The 19,848-nt window shown below is 37.9% G+C and overlaps 1 pseudogene; it reads right to left on the minus strand.

Moving 5' to 3' along the window:
• LOC103895141 overlaps window positions 1-19,848 on the minus strand; it is a 60,013-nt pseudogene that overhangs the window by 13,585 nt on the left and 26,580 nt on the right.

Raw genomic sequence — 19,848 nt, forward strand, 5'->3', positions numbered from 1 at the left:
AAGGCACAGGAGCAGGCTGTCCCCATACACCGTAAGAAGAATGGGCGGGGAAGACGATTCCAGCATACACCAGATCTTCCTTGGTACCTGTTTGTCGAGCTGCACAGTAAGCTCATTCAGGAACAGTTTCCCACAAAAACAGTAACAAAACAACATAAAAATCCACAATTTTTCCACTTTTTTTTTTTAAAGACTGTTTGTTTCCTGATTTGGTTTGTAGTGTGGTGCACAGACAATCTTGAGAGCAGGAAGGAGGCAGGGCAAGTGTGGGGAACACCACAAACTGAAATAACATGCTGTATAGAGAATACTGCCTGCCTACCCACAGCCTAAGGATATAAATGAGGGAGAGTTTATAGGTGTGCTGGTTTTGGCTGGGATGGAGTTAATTTTCTTCATAGTAGCTAGTACAAGGCTATGTTTTGGATTTGTGCTGAGAATAATGTTGATAACACACTGATGTTTTAGTTGTTGCTGAGCAGTGCTTACAGAGTCAAGGCCATTTCAGCTTCTTATACTGCCCCGCCAGCAAGGAGGCTGGAGGTGCGCAAGAAGTTGGGAGGGGACACAGCTGGGACAGCTGACCCCAACTGACCAAAGGGATATTCCACACCATATGATGTCATGCTCAGTATATAAGCTGGGGGAAGAAGGAGGAAGGGGGGGACGTTTGGAGTGATGGCGTTTGTCTTCCTAAGTAACTGTTACATGTGATGGAGCCCTGCTTTCCTGGAGGTGGCTGAACACCTGCCTGCCGATGGGAAGTAGTGAATGAATTCCTTGTTTGGTTTGCTTGCATGCGTGGCTTTTGCTTTGCCTATGAAACTGTCTTTATCTCACGATAAAGAGTCTTCTCACTTTTTCTCCTCTGATTCTCTTCCTCATCCCACTTGGGGGGAGCGAGTTAGTGGCTGTGTGGTACTTAGTGGCTGGCTAGGGTTAAACCACAATATTACCTCATAATAAAAGCTATTTAAAATGTTTGTGATGTTTATAAAAATACATTCTGTGCACAAACTTAAGCAGGGAGGAAAAAACTGCAATCTTATATTTGATTATGGAGAGTGGACATCTATGAAAATTTGTCTTTCTTTAATCCTGGCCAGAGACAAGTTAACTCAAAGGAGCAGTAAGTTCCCATAAGATATGTATCAAGCCTATTTGTATGTTACTTTAAGAAAAATGTCCTGCTTAATTTCAGTAATGCCTCTTTTAGTGACATGAAGCACAACTGGATTATTTTGATTAGTTTAGGTTGGAGAACTATCCATAGAATCATAGAATCATTGAGGTTGGAAAAGACCTCTAAGATCATCGAGTCCAACCGTCAACCCAACACCACCACCCACTAAACCATGTCCCTAAGTGCCTCATCTACTCATCTTTTAAATACCTCCAGGGATGGGGACTCCACCACTTCCCTGGGCAGCCTGTTCCAATGTTTAACCACTCTTTCAGTGAAGAAATTTTTCCTTACATCCAATCTAAACCTCCCCTGGCCATGTTAATTAACTCTATCCCAGCCAAAAACAGGACAAGTAATAAAACTGGTCTGTCATAATAGTGTCTGATGACTGGCTGCACTATGAATCCCACTGGTAGATCGTAATCTGAATGAAATATTATTAGTTACAAAATATTACCCATTTTGTTCTTTATGTCCACTCTTCCTTTTGCTATGAGAAAAATAAAATATGAAGAACTGATCATTTTTCAGTGTGACTTTCAGAATTATGAGCATCTCAGCTGATTTACACTGACTCTTCTCTTTTACGAACTAAATAACCATTGTCCCTGCAAGCTAATGTACTATACGTAAATCTAATCATATCACTTGCAGTATTCATTGCCTTTCTCTAGCTCTTACCAATCTGGACCATATTTCTTTGGAAATAATATTTTAAGTCTGGTGGGAACAAATTGCAGAGGCAGGATTAACTGAGAAGGCAAACAGAAGGCAGAATCAGAAAAGGAAGCTGGAAGCCTATGCCTTCTCTTTAAAATATTCACCGTGTGTACTCACATACCTGTTTTAAAGTAAATGAGGGAAAGATGAATCAAAAGGGGTTGGTTAATTTGGTTTTCAGGCAACACACATTAGATACCTGAGCAGCTGAAGAAGCAAATGAGCTAGAGGGACAGAATGTGAATATAGATGCCCTATTATCTCTGCAAAGCAAATGTATTTATACTATTTTATACACAATCCTTTCAGGTTAAGTGTTTCCACTGCATTTGCCTTCTTTTTATACCTTTTGGGGAAAAAAAATATTGCGGGAAACCATAAACTTCTTTCATCTAGTCTGCAAGCAGAGAAATAAAGACAAAAGTACAAGGGTGATTAACTGAAAATCATTTACTTTGCTCTAGAGAATTCAATTACCTCAGAGGGGGAAAGAGAAAAAAGAAGTTCTGACGATGCAATCAGGAGAAAGTGGAGCACTGCAAAGGTCAATAGCATAGTGCCCTTAACTCTCCTGACCAACTTAATAGGATGCTAGAAGACATCAGGTTAAAAACAGCTTTATCTTACCTTGGACACACTTTGACAAATCACATAAATTAAAAAAATAACAGGATTTGTCTGGTGCTGGGAGAAGACCAATACTCACGCTTTGATAAGTTTCCACAGCAGCATCCACAATGTTTGTTGCAGTCTGCTTTACTGCTTGAGCAAATTCTGCCAAGAAACCCTTCAGGATAGCCTATGTGCAAAGCAGAAGCAGAAGAATAAACACACTCAGAATGCAATATGCAGGAAATTTACTTTTACTTTGATCATCAAATACCTGCAGTCCCATTCTGTTATCATTTAAAGGAATCTCAGCTGAAAAGTTTAACATAACAGAAGACACACACATTAACCACAAAACTATAGTAAATAAATTTAAGCATTAATTTAAGAATTACATTAGTTGAGTTCATGAATTTAACTGGAAGGTGCCTGCACTCAGTCTTCTAATTCATAGCCAGACATCTACATATGAAAGAAACTGGGTTGCCGGGAACAAATTAATGTCTGTGTCAAAAGGGAAAGGGCCTTGGGAAAGGGCACTTAAGTTCCTTGTGCTCCATCTCCTCTGAGCTGATAAGTTGTCTATTTCCAGATAATCTAGGCAAAGCAGGTAGATGTAAGACCAGCCCCAGGACAAGGCAAATACATGATGAGGTCTGCACTGACCCAATGGAGAAATACAGGTCAATTCCTTAGCCTCCTTCCTTAAGTCCAAAACTCTCTCACACTCTGTTTCCTAGCACAGAATCTCCTTGGCTGAAAGATGCAAAAAATTAGGAAGAAAAGAAGAAATGTGGAAAGAAGGGTTGAAACAAAAATAAGTGTGAAGGATGAAGGGAAACAGAGACAATTTAATTATATTGCAATGTGACATAGTACTTTCAAGATGATTTTCTCCCCCTTATGGTAAAATATAAGTTGCTACTGACCTGAAAAAATTGGTTCAGGTTATGCTCTGAAGACGTTAGAAGGCACAGCACAGCAAAGTATTGTAATAAAACATGGAGTTACAGTATTATGTCAAGACATATGGAAGACAGCCAACATGGCTTCTCCAAGGGCAAATTATGCCTGACTAATCTAGTGGCCTTCTATGATGGAGTAACTGCATCAGTGGACAAGGGAAGAGCTATGGATGTCATCTACCTGGACTTCTGAAAGACCTTTGAGAAGGTCCCCCACAACATTCTTGCCGCTAAATTGGTGAGATATGGGTTTAATGGATGGACTGTTAAATGGATAAGGAATTGGCTGGATGGCTGCATCCAAAGAGTTACAGTCAATGTCCAAGTGGAAAACGTTAACAAGTGGTGTCCCTCAAGGTTCCATACTGGGACTAACACTATTTAATTTCTTCATCAATGACAGAGACAGTGGGATTGAGTGCACCCTCAGCAAGTTTGTGGATGACACCAAGCTGAGTGGTGCAGTTGATAGCCTTGAGGGAAGGGATGCCACCCAGAGGGACCTTGACAGGTTTGAGGAGTGGGCCCATGTGAACATCATGAAGTTGAACAAGGCCAAGTGCAAGGTCCTGCATCTGGGTCAGAGCAACCCCTGGTATCAATACAGGCTGGGGGATGAAGGGATTGAGAGCAGTCCTGCTGAGAAGGACTTGGAGGTACTGGTGGATGAAAAGCTGGACATGAGCCAGCAATGTGCGCTCGCAGCCCAGAAGGCCAGTCATATCCTGGGCTGCATAAAAAGAAGCATGGCAAGCAGGTCAAGGGAAGTGATTCTCCCCCTCTACTCTGCTCTTGTGAGACCCCACCTGGAGTTTTGCATACAGCTCTGAGGTTCCCAGTACAAGAAAGACATGGACTTGTTCGAGCGGGTCCAGAGGAGGGCCACAAAAATGATCAGGGAGATGGAACACCTCTCCTATAAAGAAAGGCTGAGAGTTGGGGTTCTTCAGCCTGGAGAAGAGAAGGCGCCGGAGAGACCTTATTGTGGCCTTTCAGTACTTAAAAGGGGTTTATAAGAAAGTCAAAGAAAGAGGTTTTTACCAGGACCTGTAGTGACAGGACAAGGGACAATGGTTCTAAACTGAAAGAGGGTAGATTTAGATTGGATATAAGGAAGAAATTTTTTTATTATGAGCATGGTGAGAATATGGGCAATGCAAACTGCTACCACCATCCTAAGAATGATTCAAGTGAAGGCCAGTGGGACCTATGCACACAGGCAAATTAATAAAAAAATCAGTGTGGTTGAGTGTACTTGTATGTTTTTAATCCAAAGACAGTTAAAATCATATAAAGACTCTCCTATTTTTTCAGAACAGTCTACTGTTTGTTCTCAATGGTTTTACAATGTGCTAAAATCATAACTTACTGAATTAATGCCCACAATAAATGGCTGCACAAGCAGAAAGGCAGTTGTCCACTTATTTGCATGAAGAATGGGACAGAAAAGAGAGGCAAATCCCCTTGTTAATTTTCCATTTCATCCCTCAGGTTGGAAATGACAAGGTTATCTTATCTTAAAAATTAATTTCAAGCTTTCCTCCACATCATGATGAAATGAAGCTCTCTTGCTAGAGGAAAGTTCTGAAAAAGAGGGCTCCTATACTTTAGTTTCAGCCTTACTACCAGTGCTTTATGAAAGAAGCAGCAGATCACTCACACTCTGCACAGCTCCATCTTTCTGTCCTTGATATTGTTAAGAGTATTATTTTATCAACTTTCACAGGCATATTATAGATCCAACATACTCATTTTAGTGCTATGTATGGCATAAAATCTGAGTATCCACAGAGAAGATACATACTATAACATATAGTATACTACCAGAATTATAGATTTAAGAGATTTATAATGAAAGTGTCAAAAATGAGATGGGTTGTCTATGAAATTTTACCTCTCCTCTCTTGTATCTGTACAGATTATTGAACAGATGGTTTTGACACACCATTATTATTATGAATACAAAGTTCCCCTCTAGGCTTGAAAGAGCAATGAAACAGGGAAGCCAGCACAAGGCTGGCAGCTAAATTGCTGCTATGTGAAAATCACTGAAGATTGAAACAGTTGTAGTTTACACACCTCTGTTTATATCATAATTTACACTACAGCCCATTTGTGCTACAAAACCACCACTGAGAGGCCATGGACCTGCCTCTCAGGGGAGAATTTCCCATGCTTCAGAGAGATTCTGGATGGGTCAGATCCACCCCAGACAGATCTGCGTCGTACGTTATAGAGCACCCAGTGGAGACTTCTTCAGCCAATTGCAGGAAAGAGGCAGTTTTAAAACATACCACCCTCTGCCGCCTTCTTCCCTGTAATCACACAACTGTAAGTTCTTTAGTGGCTTTGCCCCTCAGCAATCATTCCTGCCATCTTCAGTATACAACAGATGACTCTGACAGTGTGCTTTCCTGCCCAACCTGACCTTTATCTCCTGTAACCCTGTTCAAGCCATAACTACCAGGGGTGGTTGTTAATGGATGCTTATAGTGATAGCTATGTCTATTCAAAGTGGATTCGGGAGCCAGATAACAACACAATAACCAAGGGCTATTGTGAGAAATACGCTGACCTAACCACAGCTATTGGTATGCAAATATGACTAAGTCAATCATCTTACTCCCATAAATAGTGAGCAGCCCAAGAGCCCTTTGAGCTCTCCTGCAAGGCAGCAGCCTGCATGCCAGGATCTCCCCTTGAGTAGGGACGCCTCTCAAGGTTACTCCTTGAGGCTGAGAGATTCCTTGCTGCAACAAATACTCGGTGACTAATAGCATGCTTAACTTTGAAATCTTAGCTAAGTGATATAAAGGATTAATTGGACATAAACCATTGACCAAGCCTGGGACTAGGTCTGGATCCAGCTGCACCTAGACTCCTCTCTGAGAGGGAGTTTAGAACGCAAGGGGGTCCTTTCTGAACCTCATGACTCAACAGGAGGGTCTCCCTGGCAGTTTTGTCTGACCCTGTCCTCTATGCAGTAAATGTAAATAATGGTGTACCTTGCCATTGAATCTTGTTAAATCACTGTCACATTTACTATGAACTTCGTTAACTCATTGTTTTCTATCAATAAAGTGTACTGTTGCTTCTCTCTTACAAGTGAAGTGCAGTCTCACTCCATCCGCGACAATGACAAAAAAAGGACTGGAACTTTAATTCATGAAATTGGTTTGTGGTGCAGGCAGAATAACAGACACTAAATAAGAAGCTAAGAAAAACAAATAATTGCTGGATAATAATATTAGAATCGCCATTTGAAGAGAAGGGCTAAATTCAGAAACTGACTCCTCTATGTATACCGTTAAGCACTGCTGAAAAGCAACCCTGCTGCCTCAGTTCCTGGGCTGGTAGAGGTCAGAAGGTTAAAATACATACTTCACACTGTTCCAATGAGAATGCTTCAAGGAACAGAGATAACTGGTATCAGAAAGAAATGTGTCTTCCTCAAACAGAAGTGATACACAATACAAATGCCATTATGAAAAGTGAAAGTGACAGAGTACCTGGGATCATATCCTTACAAACACTCAGACAAGGAAGAAAATCTCTGAATTTGAGGATAAATGCAAAGAATAGTAAAAACAAAACTTGTGTTATGTTTAGAAACAGTAAAAAGTAATAACCCTATAACTGTATAGAAGTGTGGAATACAAATAACCTTACCAGATTCACTACATAAATAATTTAGAAGCTTCCGAAAAAGTTTATCCCTGTCATAGACGCCTCCAAAATCTGTCGAAGCAGCTCAGGAGGAGTGTGAGAGGCATAGTGACCCAATTTATGCATGTTTAAAACATCCACAGAAATAACAACTCTTTTGTTTTCTGGTGCACCTAGGAAAAAAACAAAAAAGGAATGAATTAATAGAGAGACATATAATTGCTTATAGTTTCCATTTATGAACTTAAAATTACAGATTTGGAGTAACAGTTTAAATTTTTCATCTAGAAACTGTTTGTTTACAACAAAGAACAAAAGCTTTATTATTGTTGTTTAACTTCATAGGACCTCTGAAGTTTCCACTATGCAACAGGGTGTAGTTTTAGATCAAAGGAATACTAGCCTGCAGATCTTGTCATGATGCGGACATCTAGGTAACAGTTTTATTCACACTCTCATGCTATGAAACTCAAGAACGAAACCTGCCAGGTCAGTAGAAAAAACTCAGAAAAAACAGGCATAAAAGCAGGGTGCATCTGAAAGAAAGAGTACATTAAGGACAGATAGGAGAAAAAAATCAGGTTTTCATGGCATTTCATCTAGAAGCTGAAAGAGCTGGTAAGTACTTAAATCAGGCAAGTAATTTATATCCATCACTCTTAATCATAGATAACCTCAAGATGAACACAAATTTTCTCAGTATTCGTTACATTCTCTAGTTTAAAGTCTTAGTAAATCATGGCAAGACATTTCACTATCCTAGACGTCTTAACTGTTTTCTATAATCTAGCAATGCCAAACAAACCACACTTCAAAAAGAGTTTCAGCTTTCAGAAAAGTCCACAATGGTTAATTTCTGGAAGAAAAAATTCAAATCATTCAAATAAATACGTAGTGTTTCTCCACTGCTATGGGTCAATATTTTGCCATCAGAGTTGGCAGGGGAGGAAGAATGTACGGTGCAAGAGGATTTGCCAAATTTTGGGAAGCAGAGCTGAACAATGAAAGATTTTGATTAGTTCCGTAAAGGAAGTAAACTGCTGTATGCTTCTATTTCTTTCTAGCTGTGTTCCTTGTGTTCCCCCAAATGTCACTTATCGTTTATTTTAAACCAACATATTTTTTATGGGTAGGTATTTGCTGTTTGGATTATGTAGTGAATATACTTTGTGAAGAAAGGAATGTTTGCATTGCAAGCAAAAATATTTATATTAAAAGCCAATTTACAGCTCAGCAGAAGAGTCTGTAGTTGTTTAGTTGTACCAGCAGGGGCTAAGCCTAGATGTGAATTAAATACGGATAGTGTTTATTTCTATCACTGTTAGTAGGTTGGCTAATAGGCAATATACTACAAGTATATTCCTAAAATAAGTTTTTAATGTTAGACTATACAGGTGTAATTGAACAATGCATTATAAACCATACTAGTAATAATTTATAAAACTTTTTCATACGGCAAGCTCTGTGTTTAAATAAATGTGAAGTATGAGATCTCAGTTTTGTGCTCAGCTGTAAAACTAAAAAAACTACATCTTTTAAATCATAGAGCTGAAGTTTCATTTGCTATGTTGCAATTTAATAGTAACTTGACCATGAAGCTAATTTTCAGTCACCATGCTCTATAATATGTCATTAGAATCAGTGAACCATAGAATCATAAAGTAATTTAGGCCAGAAGGGCCCCCCAGAGATCTTTCATTCCAACCTTCTGCTCAAAGCAGGACTAATCAAATTAGGTTTCTTATCCAGTAGAGCACTTGTCTCTACTTGTCCGGTAGAGTGGTGAGCATGTCCAAGGATAGGATAGACAACCTCTATCCCAGTATTTGCTCACCCACATGGTAAAAAAGAAAAAACGATAAATCTTTATATCCCCTGAGTTTTCTCATTTCCAGGCTAAACAAACACTGTTCTTGCAACCTTTGTTAATATGTCAAGTGTTTCAGCCCCCTGACCACCTTGGTGGCCTTCCACTGGACCTAACTTCAGTATCTGAAAATCTGCAGCAGAAAATATTTCAAAATGTTACCATTCAAATAAAGAAATAATTAGGAAAATAATTACCTCAATATTTTTTTTCTTCTCTAATTTGGATTCAATAATCTCTTGTGTTCTTGATGAAGTCTGAGCAGAGAAATTTAGATAAATTTGCACATAGCCTGTCTATCTTAAATTTGTTTTAGCAGTCCCTTTGCAACTACAGACATCAGAAAGAAACGTAAAATTACTAGTAACAACTATAGCATATTTCCAGCTATGTATAGTTACATGCATGCATTTTATGCTTCATTATGCAATCATGCACACAGTTCAATGAAATAATTCAAAGGAACGGGAGAAGTGAAACAGATGCCAACCTTTGCTTGTGCTTTCCAGTTCACCTTGCAACAGGCTGTTACGCTACTCCTCTCCACTTCCAGAAAGGCATAGCAGCATGAACCAATGTACCCAGGATAACTCACATTGCACCTGCCATGCCTGTTGCTCAGGAACAATGAATACAAACTCAGCAATCTTTTTTTACCAAACCCACATATTCTAGAGGAAATAAAGCTGAGAAAGATCTATAGAATAACTTGCTCCAGGTGTATTTTCTTCTTAAAACTAAATTGAGTTTGGTTGCTATTTCTACTTTACCATTTTTTCTTCTTGATGTATCCTAAAATCATGTTTGGCCACATGATGCCCAGGCCTGTATCTTGAACTAGTTAATCCAACTAACAGAGTAAGATGCATGAACAGAGAAAATCATTGTCCATGAGAGCACTGCTCTGCATGTGCCAACATTGAATTTCCTCTGATAAAATGTTACACTTTCCTAGGAGTTGTAAACAGTTGTGAACTCCTGATTACAACTCTCTGACATACTTTTCTTATTCTGTCCTCCCTAATTTTACTATCTAGAAATCTGGACAACTATCTTCCCTTCAACTTTTAAGATCGCTAATTAATGTATTAAGGATCAATGCCTGATAATTTTGAAGGACTCCACTGTTAAATAAATACTCTTTGCTATACTTCTTTAGTCTCACAGCCAGTTTCCACCAAACACAGATGTATTCATATATCACTTAACAGATGAACAGCCCTGGAATGAACATCAGATGGAACTCACTGTGCCAGGAAGAAATCTGGCTACTACAAACCAGCCTGCTGGACTACAGGGAGTGAAGAAGGCTCACTGCTATGCATGTATTCCTGGGAAGTCTCAGACAGCATAAGGAATGCACAGCTGGCACCTGGCTGCCCTGAATATCAAGTCACTTCCCTTCAGCAGAATAGAGATTTCTGTGCAGGATTCACTGGTAGCTCTTAAAGGTGTCCCCTGAAATTTGCAGCGCCACCATGACCTGCTTTTTCACCTATTTCCCTATTACCATCATTGCTGAGACTAGTACTGTTGGGCTCTGCCAATAAGATAGGTGAGGTGAAGTTTAGGTTGGGATACCTGAGAACAAATGTGGAACAGAAGATGAACACTTCTGTACTCTTAGGACTTGGGTAGCAGCTGTTTCAGTGCTCAAAAATACCAACACACATCAGGAGATCTTCCTACAGCTATGAGATAATCTGAACAGGGTTTTGAAACAAAAGGAAGCAGTATGTCCTAGGGAAGAGATACATCCCAGAGGGGCATAAGGATCCAGAAAAATATCATATATTTTACTGATGGGTGGAATCACCATTGTCACATTATGGCAGCTGTCTAGCAATACAAGGGCATACAAGTATAGAATGAATTAAGGATAATTATAAAGTAATTGCACAGCAGGTGTATGTTCTCAGAAAGAAAAAAAACCATGATGAGCACAGCAGTATCCTGATATGCTACTTCTCTGCATTTTGATTAATCACTTGACACCTGAAATGTGAAGTTACAAATGTTGACATAAACTATGCCTTTATAAATTGATAGCTGTATAGGTGAAAGTGAATATACAGCACACAGGCAATAAAGAACCAGGCTGTGAGGCTTAAAAAACTAACATAGGAACTCTAATGACTATAGGTACCCGAGACATGGTATTTCAGTAAGAAAATTATATTATTCTTGTTATTTCTGCATTCAAAATTATTACTTTGGCCTCCCAGATTTCCGCTACACTGTCACCAGGTTTCTTTACTTTGGCCTCAGGGTTTTCCTCAAACAGTTGTCTCACAAATATATCAAAATCATCCCAGTAGTATTCAGTTTAATTTCCACCCACTGACCATGAGAAGCAGAAAACAAAAGTCAGGCAGATAATGGTATGTAATTCTGAGTGCCCCAATGAGGAATAAATATTGGTTAAAAAGTATTTTGTACAGTATTTTCCTGCAGAGTACCATTTGAAAAAGGTCCAGCTGTCATGAATGAGATGAACTACTTTCTATTAACTACAAGGCAAGTATGTTAAGTAAATCACCAAAGCCCAGGGCTAATGAAATCAAAAACAAAAAATAAAGCACTTGAGTTCCCCTGAATATTTTCAGTAAAATTTCACAAGTTGGCATACAGATTTGCTCAGCCAAGGTATGCTTGGTTTCCCTGATGCCTTGGAGGAGATTACACAGGGCCAAGAGCCTGCCTGGAGTGATGTTTTAAAACCTACACAAATGGACAGTTTTAAATTAACAAATGCCTTTACTTGTGCTATAACCTTCCTTCTTGCGACTGAAGGTGAGTAATTATAATTAGAGTTATAGTCTACCCTCAAATGGTAAAACAAACAGGGAAGGGTTTCTCTGAAATGGAAACATAAACACAGCAGGCAAAGGAAACAGCTTTTCCATTGCAGGTCTCAAAGAAGTGGAAGCTTCTTTTGGGTCCTCATCCCCAACATACTGAGAAGATTTTGCCTCTACTGACATGAAATGACACCAAGAAACCACCACCAGGTAATGCAATCATTCCTGTATCACAATTTCCTTTGCAGGAACATTTAGGGAGGTGCAAGAACTAAAGTTTCAAGCACCTTTGACTAATTTCTTCTGGCACTAAAAGAGTACATGGAACGTGCTATTTAAGACAGCCATTTCCAACCCTGAGTGCACTCACTGTGGAGGGAGGCCTGGTGAGTGCAAAATCTGAAATCAGATCTGACCTAAGGAGACATAACTAATACCTCTCCATGTGACAGTTTTTTGAAATTTTTGATCTGTCTGAACTAAGCTCACAATATATAAAGTTAGGTCCTCAGAAAATGAGAAATTAGTGATATTTCTGTTAAATATGATTTGGCCGCTAGTTTTAGGAAGGAAATTGGCAAGCTAGCAACAGAATCTGAATCTCCTCAGGCACAGACAAGAGGTTTAATCATGTTTCTGCATCAGTGTTTTTTATACCTGTTACATGCCTTTCAGGTACTAAACTGAATTAGTTTAGTATAGGTAGTATACTAAACTATAGTATAGTTTACTGTATATATAGTATACCTTCCAAGGTATAATCCTTCCAAGCAACTGTTTTCTTTACAAAATAAACCTGATGCTTTTATGAACACTGCAGACCTTCAAAACAGACTAAGTCAGTGAAGGTTTTTGTGAAGTAGTGCATAATCATGATTCCATGAAAGCTGATGAAGTATACAAGCAAATGTGGTCAAAATTAAGTAACAAAACTAATTCAGTAATTTGTTATCTTTTCAGAGTTTAAATTAGTCCTCTCAATCTCTTTTACATATTTTTGCACTGCAAGAGGGGGTTTTTGTGTGTGTTTTTATAATAACATGAAAAAAAAATCAGGTGCAGTTGTGAAATTTCTGTCACTTTAGACAACATGCTAATGAGCTGCAGACAGCAGTAAAATGCTTAGTCTTGTGAGGCAGCCAACACATGCATGACTATGAAGCTCCAAATTGCTTACATAGGAGTTCAACTTTGTGGACAACACTGTCAAGCCCACAGACAGATGCAGCAAATTTATTCTGATACTAAGACTCAAAGCAGATATACGTCAGAATGAAAGCTCCTTCCTACCATTTAGGAAAGACCTAAGCCCTCAGTCAGTTCCTAAATGAGGCTGAGAGAGGGAGAAGGACAGGTATTTCTTCCCTTAATAACACAGGGATGTCACAAACATTAACAATAAGAGCAGTGAACAGCAATTAATTATTAACATCCAATCAATAGCAGAGATAAAAAGTCATCTTGCCCCCTACTGCACTTTCTTCTAAATAAAAAGGTATTGTGTTCAAAAAAAAAAAAAGGAGTGGGACCTCCCTCGTATGCATAAGCAATTTTTAGAAAATTGTAATGTGAGCACTTTGAGCCTTTTTTTTTTTTTAATAGGCAGCAAAATTATAGTTCCCTGACACAGAATTATATCTATGCTGAATTTCAAAATTCTTATCCAAAGTACTAAACCTGGTGCTGAAAAAATGCTGGTAAAGTATCCAACTTTCCTAAAAGTACTTATTTTTGACAAAAGTATTTTTTTTTATTTGAAGTTGCAAAAATAATAAAAAAGATATTAAAATCCAAACTTGAAAAAGTAAAGACCAAAAGGACTGGATGGATTTTCTCAAAGTTACCATGAACAGAACACAGTGCCAGACAGGGTAGTGTGAGACAAAAATGTAACTCTCTTCCTATCAAACAAGTTAAGCTACACTATGACGCATGTTAAACTAAACTTAGAGTAACAGGTGTAGTAGTGTTTTACTATCGTAACATTTATAGCATGATTATGCAATAAAACCCGAAGTATTACACTAAAAAAAAAAGCCTGAACAATAGCACATCATCTGCAAGAAACTTTAAGTTAATCACTTAAAGCTCTTACTAAAATCATGTCTTCATTCAGATCTGAGTTTTCTCTCTTTAGTGATCTAGAGAAATAGAACAAAAAATAATGAATAAAGATTACTTAATTTTACTTAATTGTTCAGAATTACATACACTATTATTTAGAAATATTTAATGGATTACTTAAATACCCAGTGAATGGATTAAATGTCAAAACTATTATTTATTTGGATTGATTTGATCTGATTCTATTCACATCCTCACATAATAATGCTGTAAACAGCTAGAAAACCACTTATTTTTTTTCCAAATTCCCATTTTTGACTGGCTGGTGTTTATCTATTATTTATTTCCTAATAATACTGAACATGGAAACAAAGTTAGCTAACCATGTCACCAAAACAAATTGATGCTACCTAACAGAGTTCTGAGAGATCCATTAAGGTAAATACCATCTTTCCCTTGGCATCTAAATGTCCTCTTCTTTTGGATTGCTGACAACTGTAGCTTTTAAAAAAATAACCAGTGGCTGAATTGAAACATTTTCAGAGATTTTCATAAGGTCATCATAACCTGCAGTGTATAGAGAAACTTACTTGGTCATTGTTAACACAGACTTAGCTGCTGTCATTCCAAAGTCATAGTGATCTTGCTGAGAGAGCGGTTCACTGCAGAGTTTGTACATTTGGGTCATCTTCCTTGCAAGAGGTTTGCTAGAGTCAAATTCTTCAGAATACAATATTACTGGGCTGTTTACATTTGAAAGATTTTGTAGATATAGACTTTGTGCTTTTCACAGAATTTACCCTAAAGGGAACAAAATCTCACACGAGACATATGTACTTTCAAATAATAGAGATTTTGCAGTTATTAATTCTGTTGGCACTTTTAACCATTATATATTCTCTCATGTATAAATACTAGGGTCGAAAAAGAACATATATTTAATATTTTCTGCAAATAATCTGCAAGTCAGGATAAGAAGTTAAGTGTGCATTTCAGGTTATCATAGCTAAAAAACCTGGGTGTCTGAATTGTCAAAAGTAGAATTAAATGTTTCAAAGTGCAGCTGTAGAAGACAGACTAGTAAAAGTGCAATTAAAAGTCAACATAGGAAAAAAAATTAGACTTCTGGGTTTGTGTATCTAAATGATATTTAGTACATTTTGTGTCCACAGAAAAATGAATTCTCTGAAGAATTAAACCAGTTTATTTTAATAAATAGATTCAACTTTCAAGAAAATAGTTTAAAATATATCTAGGCGTATTTGTAAATTCATTGACAGCAATAGTAAATGTATACAATCATACGTGGAGAAGTAGGGACTAGTTTCAAAACTTCTTGTAATTCATTAATACCAAGCAACAATGTCAAGCAATCCTTTCTCCTTTCTTTTTCCTGTAGGGTGGCACCCTAATACTCTGGCATGGAACATGTAGGGTGAAGCTAGATTACAGCAAAGTATCTGGTAATCTTTGAAATGTGAAGCTGCATCCACTAAGCCTGGCCCTTGGCTTAGCCAGAGTAAATGAAGAGCTTGTAGTGAGGGAACTGCTGGGTAATGGCATCCTTAATCAGATGCAAGCTGTCTGGCAGCCACAAAGATACTTCACAGGCACTGGTGGCCAAAGTCACATACACTGGGGCATCATCACCTGCACAAGTACACTGTGTGTTCATGTAAACATGATGTATACACAAACACTCCCCATGACAATTTGCACTGCACAATTTGGTGATATGTAGACAGGCTGTAGCTTAATATCACAGGGATGTTTAGGGGTACAAGTAAGATTAGGGAATAATTTGTCAGACTCTCTGGAATATGGCTTTAAAAGTAGGAAATTGTAAGACTGCATAATCTACAAGCAAAGCAACATGGACTAAATTAAGGAAATATTAGGTACATTGGTCTTAGTTCTAACATTAAATGAATGCAGAGGTCTCTTGCACAAGCTCACTTTTACTGAAAAAACCATATGTATTAGGTGCCTGAACTAAGTAATATGTTCAGATCTGGTATGGGAATAATCTTTGAACAATGCTGTGCTTTAATAAATATAAACATTTTTTGGTGCTTAACTAAAAAAAAAACAACAAAACCCCCAAGAATTTCAAATAAACACTTAATTTCCACCATTAACTAAAACTGATGACAGAAAGTTACTCCCCTTGCCATAAAACCTGGTTGATTTCAATTCAGCACCAAGAAAGATGCCATAACAGGTGCAATTCTGGAAACAGCACCTACTGTCTCTATCTTTTTTCGCAGTCCAGGCATTCTTGACTGCAGTATGTGCATTAGTAATAGCATGACTCCTACTTCCAAGTGATATGTCAAAATAGGGAAAAAGATGACTCTCCTATTCCTCGAGGGAATGAATGTTCAAGGACTAAATGCTGCTGAAACAACCAAATACTTGTTTCTTGAACAGATTGCAATGAAACTAACAATGAAACTAGGCTCAGATACTCCTGGTTCTGTGCATAATCCTATAGGTTTCTTCAGGCCTGTAAGAAGGGATAAAAGATAAGATCTACAAAGTTCAATGAATAAGATCCTTAATTACTAACAATTAATGCTTAAATTGATATACAGACATTAAAAGATAAGGACTGAATGAGTACAGAGACTGGAGATTCAGGCCCTCAGGGCTGTGGCTTGGTTATGGATGAGAACATTTCCCTGATGCTCCCCATGTGACATTCACTCTTTGGCTAAAATAAAAAAACCAAAACAGTTTACAGTGGTATCAGCAATCCTGATGGTCTTCAAAGTATGAAATACATTTATGATGTACATAAATACCTATTTGTTTTAATATGAAATAGAAAAAGACTCCACCTTTGTAACTTTAGCATTCTGGAAGGTAATCAGCTGCTGCGCAATCACAGAAATAACTTCAATATCAATGCAATTAAATTCAAAGCAGCACTATATCCCAAATTGAGCCAAGCCACTGAAGAAACATCCCATTATCTGAGAAGAAGAACTTTTAGAGCTTATTTAGGAACTTAGTGTTAGATTTTTTAACTGCTTTACGGTAGGAAATAATTCAGTTTCAGGAAAAGAATCATTCAGTTTCTTCATATCTGCAGAAGAAACCTGGCAGATACGACAGATCTCTTTCCTCCTCCAGCAAGCCCAAAAGAAAAGTCCGCTTTCTACAGACTTCCAACAATCTAGCAGCCATGCATGGCCAAGATGGATATCTTGAGACAAAAGATAGCATATTGCTATGCAATTAAAGACTGAGATTGAAAACTGTAGAGCCAGCCACAGAGATTGCACTTGAGAACTGGTACCGTACGTGGGGTAGCAGGGAGGAAAGATTTACAGATAGGTACTTTACTGTCACAGGTAATATAACAAACTGCTTATATGCAAAACCAGGTTATTCCACTGAGTGAATTCCACTATTTCCAATGTTACAGAATTCTACTATTAAAGAATAGATTAACTTTCCCAAAGAATGGCAAACTTGTGAAATCTATGGACAGGTGTGTGTATTTGCAGTCTACAAGGTACTGCCATTTTCTGTGAAAAACTAAACCAAAAAAATCCACTACACTCAAGTAGGCCCCAATCTGTCAGTTAAGGGATGCCTAACAAGTTGAGTTTGCAAGCCCTATTTAATCCCTTCTGTGTTGTTCAAGAAGTTAAGAGTGGCAATGATCTGGTCATCACTGAGAATTTCTTCAGTAAAAAGGGAATTAAAGCGTTGAGCTGGTCCAGCAGTTATATATGCCAAGCCACAGGAATGGCATGTACAGAGATTCACACAGGTACAGAGCGTACGTATATCTGAGAATAATTCTATATTCAAAAACATCTTCAGCTTGAGTTTAAATGCCCATATGTACAAGCATGACATTTCTTACTATACATGAGGCTAGTTTTTACAAATGTGGGTTTGACTAGTTTGGTCTGAATGAAATCATAAACTTAAGCTGAAGGTATTGATAAATTGCTCATCTTATATGACAATGATGCAGGTATTAAAGACTGGATGGATTACACACCTCATGTAAGCTTAGGACATTTTAAATTATTTATTTAAAGGTACAACTAGCAAAAGTTATCAGCTGCAAGCCCACAATCTTTGAATACCCTACACAGGTTAACCCACTTTGTTCATGCTGCAAGTCAATGTCATACTAATGTGTACAAACTATAAAACTAAATGCCTACAAGTGGTTACAAACTATAAATACAAACTATCTACAGCTGCATCCAATAAAAATCCAACACGGCATTAACTGAACAATAACAAAAATTATAGCCAAATTCATACAGTATCTGGGGTTATAACCAAACTTGGACATGCCCCTAGGTAATCATAACCATACGTATACTGGGATAAACCCATTCTAATGGCAGGGTCATCCAGACCCAAGTCCCAGTAGTAATGTGGCTACTTTTACCAATCAAAACTGTCAGCAGAGTTCACCTACAGAAATGAAACACCCTGTTACCCTGGGCAGGTTTGTACAAGGAGAAACACTATACCTTTTCTGTCAAAAGCCCAGTAACAATGCCTCTGGCATGCTTATCAATAGTTACCAGTGCTGTTATATGGTCTCTGTGTAATTTAGGAAGATTACTAAGAACGAGTCCAGCTGGTACATCTCTGGAAATGAAGAAACACATTATAGGGTCATTTTCTTACAGAGTGTATAATACAGCTCTCTTAAGGTTATCCAAGTTTCAACAGATACAGTCAGCAAGAAACATTTGCTTAGTTCATGACTAAAACCCAAAACTGACACATTTATAATGGTATCAGTAAAACTTACAGAGAATAGTAGAATAAAGCTGCTTGCAATTTTTATATATTTGGATTGGTTCTAAGTACAGAAAAGTAAAAACTACACATTTAAATATAGTCCCTATAAAGTATATAATCACTATAAGAAATAGGAGAAAACCAAATAGGCTATTACTATGCAGAGGATAGTTCTGTAATACCTTCCTTATTAGGAAGCAAATAGTACGCAGTGCTATAGAAGAACAGTTAACCTGGAACATCTGAGCATTTTTTCTGATGCTCACACACTTAATTTTACTAGCCCTTCCCTAAAACGGCTTATACGTAATTACATCTCCATAGCTGTGGCCTAAATGAAGCTTGCACTCCTGGTTTTGAGGAATGCTGGCCATTAGTGGCATTAACCACAATCTCAGGCTTGGTCAAGACCCATTCCATTTAGCTCTTCTTTGAAGACCAGTTAGGGGAGAAAAAAAATCTGTGGGTTTCAGTGGAGTAAACACAACTAGAGAAAAAGTTTATTTTTAAAGCATTTCCATCATATTCAGCACAGAAGATTAGCTAGTTCTGATTTTCCTGAAAAAGGAAGTAAAATATTTGAAGTCTTGCTGTAGCCTTGCGTTTCCAAAATCCGTATCAACTCTAGCCATCACCTGGAATCAAACCAGCTCAAAAGCTTTCACATAATGGTGCAACTAAGAATTTCCATAGCAGAGTAAACCCAGAGACATTCAGGCATGTGAATGTCAGTGGGCTTACAACAAACCAGATCTATATTCTAATCCACTTAAATGGACATATGACTACTTTTTAAAAACTAATCCAGAGCTGAAGCACAACACAATAACACATTAAACATTTTAGAAGCTAGAAAAAGCTTATGAACATCAATACATCAAAAATATTTTTTCAAATTCTATCAAATCCTGTAAATGACCACGTTCGTCTTCCGAACACTGAGTAAAATCACGACACCACAAGCAATGTGAGACAGTCAGTATAATCGGTATGAAAGAAGTACAAAAAGAATTACTGGTACATCTAAGAAAGGTTTGATACCGGGCTATTTGTATGGCTCAGTCCAGTCCTGCATTAAACTGCTACAAACCACCTGCTGAAAACAACATCCATGAAGCTACACTCCCTGACTCTACTGTGCGGATCCTCTCACATAGACACATTTTCCTGCTCAAGGAATCCTGCCCC

The sequence above is a fragment of the Aptenodytes forsteri genome, unplaced genomic scaffold (assembly GCF_000699145.1).
Source record: "Aptenodytes forsteri isolate BGI_AS27 unplaced genomic scaffold, ASM69914v1 Scaffold224, whole genome shotgun sequence".
NCBI lineage: Eukaryota > Metazoa > Chordata > Aves > Sphenisciformes > Spheniscidae > Aptenodytes > Aptenodytes forsteri.